Source organism: Lygodium microphyllum, chromosome 12 (assembly GCF_053477565.2).
Source record: "Lygodium microphyllum isolate KBCC chromosome 12, Lygodium_microphyllum_v1.1.10, whole genome shotgun sequence".
In the NCBI taxonomy this organism is placed as follows: domain Eukaryota; kingdom Viridiplantae; phylum Streptophyta; class Polypodiopsida; order Schizaeales; family Lygodiaceae; genus Lygodium; species Lygodium microphyllum.
In genome coordinates, this window is record NC_141146.1 from 131,239,309 (window position 1) to 131,249,982 (window position 10,674).

Genomic DNA, 10,674 nt, shown 5'->3' on the forward strand with positions numbered 1-10,674 from the left:
TTGAAAACCGTTTGAGTGCGAGAGAGCTTAGGTGTAGAGCTTCCAAAGCCCTATGGTCTTGGTGGGAATCATGCTACATGGAGAGAGAACCACTGTACAGACTGAACCAAGTGCAGATCAGGCAGTGACTCCAAATTCACGCAATGCTAGAGCTGTAGACCACCAATGTTTATGATTGAGGTGTTAGGAGGAAGCATGAGGTCAGGAAGATATGCCCAAAAGAAAGCTTCAGTTGAGATGGCTTGTTTAAAGAGATCCAGAGGCTCCAAGGTGGGTAGGTGTAGTATACTGGTATGGCTACCATAAGGTGGAGGATGAAAATGAAGTTGAAAATGAAGTCATGAGCTGACACTAAGCTGTTGCATTGAGGTTGAGAGAGATTGAGAGAGTAGAGAGAAGAGCTCAGTTGAGCTAAGCCATGCTTGATTGAGTTTTGATACCATGTGAAAAACACAGATTTAAAGCATGGCTATGGTGGCTTGAAGACATAGAGTGAACTCATGAAGACATAGAGTTGAAGATAGAATGTCACACAAGTGAATTAGGTTCCAAGATTGAGACTTGGACTCATAAACACAGTCTTGTATGGTTGGTCAGACACTTGACTGAAAGGACAAAAGTACCATCATATTGCATTCAAAATGAAAGGAAAATACAATGCTTTATAGCTTCAGGATAGGTCCACTTTTGTGCTTTGTGCTTATGGGATTTTGGATAGCTTACATATCCTTTACCCAAACTGCTCCATACAAAGAGGCTACACTAGGTGTGATTTCCTAAATCTCAACAAGAGAGACATACATAGAATGAGCTCAGAGAGCATAGTAATCTCTTTCTTCTTCTTCATTATTCATTAATTCTCATTTTTACACCTTACACTAGTGACATAGCAAAGGATAGGTCACACTAGGTCTAACTCCTAACCACATTTCCTAAGGTCCCGATTCACTTATTGATTCACTTATTGAAGCACACATGACTAACAACTAACCTACAACTGTCGAGAGTCAGTGAGCTTGATTCTTCACACTCCCCCTCAAGCTCAAGTCACCTCATGTATCCCAAGTAGCAATCTGAAATGAGTAAGCTTATCTCTACCAAGTGATTTGGTAAAGATGTCTACTACCTAGTCATGTTTCTTCACATAGACTAGGCCAATCCTTCCTCCAAGCACCATTTCGTTGATGAAATGGGATTGGTAATGCACTTCAATGTGCTTTGATCTAGCATGATACATGGAATTACTTGCTAGAATCACACTACTCATGCTGTCACAATATAGGTTGATTGGATTATCCACCTATACTCCCAAGTCATCCAACATCTTAACCAGCTAAACAACTTCACATGTAGCTAAGGTTGCACCTATGTATTCTGCTTTCAGTACTCACAAGAGAGCCATAATATATTGCTTTTTACTACTCCAACTAATCATGATGATGCCAAGACCAAATGTATAACCACTTGTCGATCTACTGTCATATGTACATCTAGTCCAATATGCATCATTATATCGTGTAAGCTCAAGAGGCTTATCATGCTCATAAAACATCCCATACTGTAGTGTAGCCTTTACATACCTCATAATCCTTCTCATAGCATCTAAATGAGGTTTCCTTGGCTTTTGCATGAATTGATTGATCAACCCAACTGAGTAACTGAGATTAGGTCTAGTGATAGTAAGATAAATCAAACTACCAACCATCTATCTATACATTATCACATGCTCAATCTCATGTCCTGTAACAACTATCAACTTGGCATTCTACTCTAATGGAGTATCCATGGGCTTACACTCTAGCATACCATACTTTTCTAGCATATTATGTGCATATCCCTTTTGTAGCATCCAGATTCCTTGAGGTGTCCACTCGGTGTTTGTATGACCTCAATACCAAGGAAAAATTTCAGCTCTCCCAAATCTTGTATTTGAAACTCTTTCTACAGTATAGATTTGATCTCATCAATCCCATGTGTATCATCACCTGTGATGACCAAGTCATCTATATAAACCACTAAAATCACATAGCCTTTCTTTGTCTTCTTAGTAAAGAAGCTATTATCATCTTTGCCCATTTGAAAACCAAGTTCCTATAAGTACAATCTAATTTTTGCATTCCATGCCCGTGGTGACTATTTCAAACCATACAATGATTTCTTCAATTTGCAAACATGTAATACCCTTCTAGTTGATCCATATAGACTTTTTCTATCAATTCACCATTCAAAAAATAAATATTTATGTCCATTTGATATAGGTTCCAACCTTTGGATGCAGCTGATGCAATAATAGTTCGTACAGTTACCGTCTTTGCAATAGGACTAAAGGTCTCTTCATAGTCTAGCCCATGCTATTGAGCATAACCTTTCACAACCAACCTGGCTTTGTATCTTTCAAGTGAGCCATTTGATTTGCATTTGACTTTGTAAATCCACTTGTATCCAATAGACATATTGCCTTTAGGCAACTAAACTAATTTCCCAAGTTCCATTTTTCAACAAAGCATCATACTCCATACATTTCTTTGCACCAATTCTCATCCCTACATGCTTTTACAAATAACGTGGATTCTTTGTACTTCATTACTTCTGTTGTGTATGCATAGTGTTTAGCTGAGTATCCACTATAAGTAAATTTGTCAGCATGTTTTGTTTCACTCTGTGATCTTCATTGTTGTGGTGCACTACGTGATTCCACTCTCTCATGAGGCGGTACATACATTTGCTTAACACTAAGTGTAACAGCTATAGGTATGCAAAACTCACTATCCAAGCTATTAGTGGAATCATATCCCAATGTCAATGGACTTGTTACATAATCCAATGCCTTCTCTTTTCCCAATATCCCCCTCACCTATGTATCCATGTTAGTGGACTGAGATCCATGACTACATAATCTACATGTCCAAGGACTCACACTAGTAGATATATCATGCATAGTTCCATTAGCAATAGTAGTATCCTACATTCCATTTTCAGTATATGTACTTTGTAAGCATCGGATAGTTGAAATCTTTCTCTACATGACATTTGAAATCCATAAAGTTATCTAGAACTTCATCTTTATGCTTTAGAATGTATAGCCTCGTATACCTGATGAAATCTCCACAAAGGTAACATAATATTGAGACCCTCCAAGAGATACATAACATGTAGGTCCCCATACATCCGAGCAAACAAGCTACAAGATTCTACTATTGTTCCATATATGTTTGACAAAGGGGAACCGAGCTTGTTTCCCTAATTGACATGCTAAACATACATGTCCCAAATCAACATATTTGAATTTTGGCAGACTCGAAGCAATCTCCTTATGCATATTTCTCAGCCTTTGTACATTGATGTGTCCAATCCATTTATGCCAGACATCTATGTCTCTAACACTTACATCATCATGAGCAAACATTGCAACTTTCAGTTCAAGAATGTTTGCATCCAATGTAAACATTCTGCCATGTCTTTTTCCCTTTGCAATTAGCTTGTAACCTCTACCATATTCCTCTATGAACAATCATCTTTGTTAAAGTGCATTTGTAAGTTTTGCTCAATCATCTAGCCAATAGATAACAAATTCTTTGTGATCGATGGAACATGAAAAACATCATATAGTTTCTTCTTCTTACCATCACGCAACATGACCAGTGGAACAACTCCTGTATGAGCTATGTCATGCTAAGTGTCATCACAGCATGACGTAGCTCATACAATTTCTTCTTCTTACCATCAGGCTTGACCAGTGGAACAACTCATGTATGAGCTATGTCATGTTGAGTGTCATCTCAACATGACATATCTCATGAAATTTCTTCTTCTTACCACCATCAAGCATGACTAGTGAAACAACTCCTATATGAGCTATGTCATGCTGAGTGTCATCTCAAGTGCATACATAGCCATTTGCACTTGCTTCATTTCATCAAACCACTCTCCATATGGTCTCATGTGATTTGATGCTCCTAAATAAATATACCATATGTCATCCAGTTTCTCTTGCTGATGAGTAGCCTTGTTTCGTATATAAGTCATGGCAAATAACATGTCACCACTCTCATGCTCTACATGACTAGGCAAGGCATAGTGACCCTACTATGTGCCTCTTTGATTTGCTTGATTTTTCTAACATTCTTTAGCAATGTGGCCATACTTTCCACAATAGTGATGGTCCTTGTCCTTATTTGCATTTTCATGTGTAGTTTGTGACTGACAGGATCCTCTACCCCTAGAATTGGATCTCCCCCTTGCTCAAGAGTGTCCACCACCTCTAACATTCTGACCTTACTCATTTTGCATATGCTGAGATGCATTTTGTTGAGTCCCTCTACCATGGAAGGAACCCCTTCCACAACTATTGTGGTCTCTCTAATTAGAGTAGAATACTACATATTTGCCTTTTGAGCTACTTGAGCTAGTAGCCAAACCTAGTTTGACCTCCTCATGAACAAGCAATGAGACTAACTCATTAAAATTTGGCATTTCAAATCTCATTGAAATAGATGTGTCAAGCAACTTATATTATGGTCTTAAATCATTCAAGGTTAGTGCAACCAAATCCTCATTCTCTACTTCAGTTCCAATAGTTGCCAGCTAATCTACTATGGTTTTGATCTTTGTTACATACTCCTGAATAGAGTATCCTTTCCTATCCATGGTATTAAATTTTTGTTTCAACTATATCATCCTTGCACTTGTAGTAGTACCATAATATCTCATCATAATATTCCTTGCATATTTTGATGTCTTACAATTCATGATTTGCATTACCATAGCATATGCAATACATAGTGACAACAAGTGTAAAACTCTACAAGTTCTTTCCATCCAAGCACAATGTGCCCTTTTAGTAGTTAGTTGAGTCTTTTCAGGAAGCTTGGGCTTAGCTTTAACACTTTCACTAGATCCTAATAGCCTTTCCCGATGTGAAAGTTCTCCATACAGAATTTCCAGATAGCATAGTTGTTATTATGCAGCTTTTCACCCATTATTTAAGTGATATTGTCTAACCTTTCAACATTCTCCATGATGATAGCTTTATGTATTCACTTCATTCTTAACAGTCAAAGTGCCTAACTCTCTACAAAACAAGTCAACCTTTCATTGATCAAGATATTTGTATACCATCCAAGCAACACAAGTACATCTATTTATACTCTGCAATCAATTCATTTTAGCTCATTTGAGCATATTACAAACATGGGAGTTCCAAAACTTTCATTTTGGATTCATAGATAACTCACTATTGAAATAGGATAGTTTCAATCCACTAACTTTATGATAGTAAAAATCTATAATAACCAATAAATTCTAGCTCAAGACTTGTCAAAAACCTTCTCCAAACATGTGGCAAAACATCTAACATTCATGTAGACTTCATTTCTTCTTGCACACCCCTTATATAAACAAGTTGTCTAACTATAGATAGACAAGCAAACAAGAGTATCTTCAACTTAAACCAACCTCAAAAACATTTCCAACATGTACTATGACCCTTGGGATTTAATGCAAAGGCATATGAGCATCAATAGTTGTTCATACAACTAGTAGTAGTGCCAAACAAGTTTCATACAAGCTATAACCAACTAGCACTCAGTCATAACTAGCCATGACATAGTTCAAAAATGAGCTATAACCAACTAGCACTCAGTCATAACCAGCCATGACACAGTTCAAAAATGAGCATTCAATGCTCAATGCATCGACAAAACATTCCCATCTCATGTGGCACAAATCCAAGAATTTGTAGTTACCAAGCTTCACCATGCTCTTAGTTCCAAGTACAACCACTTCAAGTTTCAGGACACATTTCAACCTACTATATTACCTCTCAAATCTAAATATTTAATTTTGCTTAATCATGCCCAAATGCATGAGGTTGAATCCATGTACATAGCCAAGCATTTCATGATGGTTCAATATGACCACTGAGCACTTCATAGTTGCAAGGGTGCTTGGATCTTCCCCTGTCACATCCTGATGCAATTCATGACTATTCCAGTATCCAAATATGGCTAATTCATTGTTTCTCATACTACTATTGATGCAGGGAATTATTGCCATCCCATTAGGCTACAAAACTCCAATGCCAAAGGTCAAAATGCCCACAACCACTGATGCATAGCCACTGACCCTAATGCTTGCCACTGACCCTCTTTGCAAGCCTCCACAAGCTCTTCGAATGTGAGCCTCCAAATCTCTGACATAGATCAATCCAAGTATGGCTATGGTTTCCAATGAACCTTTGCAGCTCAAATGCAGCTCTTGTCTTCAGACTCCAACTCCCACAATACCAATGCCAAGCTCATAGGCTCTCAGGGTCTCATGGTTTCATGGCTCTGATACCATGTGACACACACACACACACACACACACACACACACACACACACACACACACACACACACACACACACACACACACACACACACACACACACACACACACACACACACACACACACACACACACACACACACACACACACACACACACACACACACACACACACACACACACACACACACACACACACACACACACACACACACACACACACACACACACACACACACACACACACACACACACACACACACACACACACACACACACACACACACACACACACACACACACACACACACACACACACACACACACACACACACACACACACACACACACACACACACACACACACACACACACACACACACACACACACACACACACACACACACACACACACACACACACACACACACACACACACACACACACACACACACACACACACACACACACACACACAGAATGAGCTCAGAGAGCAGAGTACTCTCTTACTTCTTGCATGTACACATCCTTGCTCTTCTATATTCTAGCTTAGTTCTACATTCTTGCTCTTTTACAAACTATGAACGTTCTTTTTTAGTTCTACAGCCCCAAAATCCTTAGAGTTCTACATGCTATATCACCTCTGTCCTTCTACAATAATGGAAATGTTAGATGTGTGCATGCAAGAATCTGATAGTCAAGATGTAGATGTTGGTTTAGTGTTGCTTTCCCCTATTACAAACACTCTATTTGGAAATGCTTGATAAAATATCATGTTAACAGAAATAGAACATTTAAACTATCTATGTATAAGGCTATATCTATGATAAGATTGAAATGTATACCTTACTCAATGTGCTTCCAAAATAACCACATAATGTGTGCATGGATATGTTGTAACCTTGAATGTTAGCCACTACAAAGTCTTAGTCTTACCATCAATGTGTAATTTATGTTCTATCATAGTAACATAATTTTCCTATAAAGGGCATTATTCATATATAGGGATTAGAACAAGTATTGAGGAAAAGAGAACCATATATTTATTATGATAGACATGTTATATGCTATAGGTTGATCTAGATGAGTAAATGAGAGAGAGATATGCATGCATGTGTGCATGCACATGCATCTAGATGAGTAAACAAGTGAGAGATATGCATGCATGTGTGCATGCACACACACACACACACACACACACACAGAATGTGTGTGTGCCCATGCATGTAGTCTCTTTCTATTTATTAGGAGGGTAATAAGAAGTGGAGTTACATTCTTTCTTTCTTTATGCATCATTTTGTTCATATCATCTCATCTTATGTAGTATTTTTCAAAGGTATAGGTTTGGATTGCTATAAAGCATGATTTAGCATGTAGACCCACAACAATTGAAACATGATTGTTATGGAGCATGTATATCTCAAAAAAATTTACTGCACAAGTTAAAAAAGTGCATTTCCTTTTCAACAGTACACTTAACAAACCTAACAGCCTCATCAAAGACAACTTGAAGGCATTGTCCATTGCACAAAATGCACTACTTGCCCCATGTGAAGACAACTAGTAGGCCCAACAAGTTTTTGGAATTTTAGAGAGATTATGTTATTTTTGTTGTTTCAATTTAATCATAAATGGCTTGGAGAAAATATAATGACAAAACATTAATGTGAGAAGAGTGTGCAACCACATGGTGAATCTATTTTGCAACTTGAATGAAATGGTCGTTATGGTCAATATATAGCATGCTAAGAGATAAATGTTCTAACAAGCTTGTATAACTAACATGTTGCACTTGTGAAAGCATAAGAATTATAAACATGATGCTGAGCTGGAAAAGTTGTGTGCACGTGCCACAACTTTTCCAGTTCAACATAAACATGATGCTGAACTAGAAAAGTTGTGCATAGGGCATAAAAACACAACCATGCCTATGTGTGGAACATGCACACTGAAGAATGCTCTTGATAAACACTTGGGGGGGGGGGGGGGGATTTGATGGCCCCCTATTTACTGGCATTATTTTGTTACAATGCTTTTTCAATTGAAGGAAAAATCAAGTCACATTCAACTACATGGCTGATGATATGTCCTCCACTAATTGGTAGAAGAGCCTATGCAAGTGTCACATTAATGGTTGTCATCTAATTTGTTGCATGCACCTTTACAATAAAGAAAATATGTTTGATACAAGTAGTGAGGTCAAAGTTAGTCAAGGTTACACAAAATAAATTTGGTGTCTACTAAAGATTGGAAACATATGTGCCTAGGTAGCAAAGTCATTAGCCATTTTTGGCCTTAAGTAGAGGAGGGTATGATATAGCAGAGTCATCCACCATTTTTGGACTTTAATAGAGCATGTATGACTAACAACACTCTTGTTGCACTATGCTAACTTAGGGCCTGAAATGCACTTTGTTTTTGTAATTCCACACTTTACAAAACATAGTAATGGGGTGCCTCGTGCTAGTATCTATTTCAATATATTTATCACATTTTCAAGTTGTGGGATGATTCCCATAGACTTTGAGTAGGGCAAAATTTTTTCTTAATGGCAAGGATAGATTTTCAACCTAGATGTATTTTTTATATTGTATAACATGTTAACTTATGATTTCATAAGCTTTGATTTTGAATCACAATAAGTCTATACAATGAGAGATTGTGTTTGTGTGTGTTTGTGCACACACAAACACAAATACTTTTTTGTGTTTGTGTGTGTTTGTGTACAATGAGAGATTGTGTTTGTGTATGTGAGTGTATGTGTATGTGTTTGTGCACACATACACTCGCATACAAATACTTTTTATTGCTTGACCTTGTGAGGTGTCACCACATATGAGATGGGGATTCTCTCTCTCTCTCTCTCTCTCTCTCTCTCTCTCTCTCTCTCTCTCTCTCTCTCTCTCTCTCTCTCTCTCTCTCTCTCTCTCTCTCTCTCTCTCTCTCTCTCTCTAAACTGATCTTAGTGGTGTAGATCATACACTACATTGTTATTGTAGCACGCACATGCACACGCACACGCACGCACGCACGCACACACACACACATGCACGCACCCACGCGTGCACACACACACACACACACTCTCTCTCTCTCTCTCTCTCTCTCTCTCTCTCTCTCCCCCCTAACTCTTATGTCCTCTATACTCTTACACACATAATTGGCACACACACACATACGTTGATAACACACAATATTTCTCCTTGTCCACCCTTTATTTTCCTTATACACTCATTTACGCATATACATGTATAGCACACATGTCACTCATACATCATGTGCCTCTTAAACTATCTCTCTTACTTGGTATGATTATACATGAAATTAGTACTAATAAGAGGCCTTTTGCCTTCAGTTTCAAATAGCCAATCCCTTTAATTTCACTTTTATAATAACTCATAAACTCTATTAGCCCTAACACACCTGTATGATATACCTTGGATAAGTCCACACATAGATGCACACATGTGTACATACACTTAATATTTGAATTAACCACGATACACATTTTTATTCAAGAGATATTTAATAGGGCATTAGGATTTACATACACTCTTGTTAAAGTCTTTAATTTCAATATTAGAAGGGCATTAGCCTTTACATGAAACACACATATCATCATGTTATCTACAATATATGGTATATGACCTACTACATTACATTGTATTCATTGCCTTTTGCGTTATATCCACTACAAGCTACTAGATGTATGATAGTATTCATTGCCTTTTGCATTATATGCACTACGAGCTACTAGAGGTATGCTAGGAAAAATTATTGGTTGAACTTTTCGGTCAAATAAATCGGATCTACTCACATATAATATACTTACGATTCTTGACTAAGTGTTGATCTCCTTATTACAACAACAATGCTGACTCGCCATCTTCATTTTATTAGAAATGATTGTTTTTTCTTGCCCTTACAATGCCATTCACATGAAAATCAATTTTGATGTTGCTATATGGACCACGTCTCTCAATGCATGAGTATTTGAGGAGGAGGAGCACGATCTTGGGCTCTCTATGGCTACCTAAAACAAGGTTCAAAGTAGCAAGGGTAGAGAGACTCCATCCACACAACTACAACAATCCAAAAGTCTTAAGCTACATCATGAGACATCCTAAGAGTCATTGTGTTTAACACAAGATGACATGTGCATGGGATTTATGATGTTACAAACATCACACAACTAGGGATGGTCACACACTAAGGTTTGAGATTTTATGTCTCTATGTTTGCATAGGTGACTACTCTTATGCTTGCCTTGTATTCTGATCATATGAAGCACAATAGGTGCTTATAAGTAATCAATAATTTGTATGTCCAGAGTACTTCAATATTGGC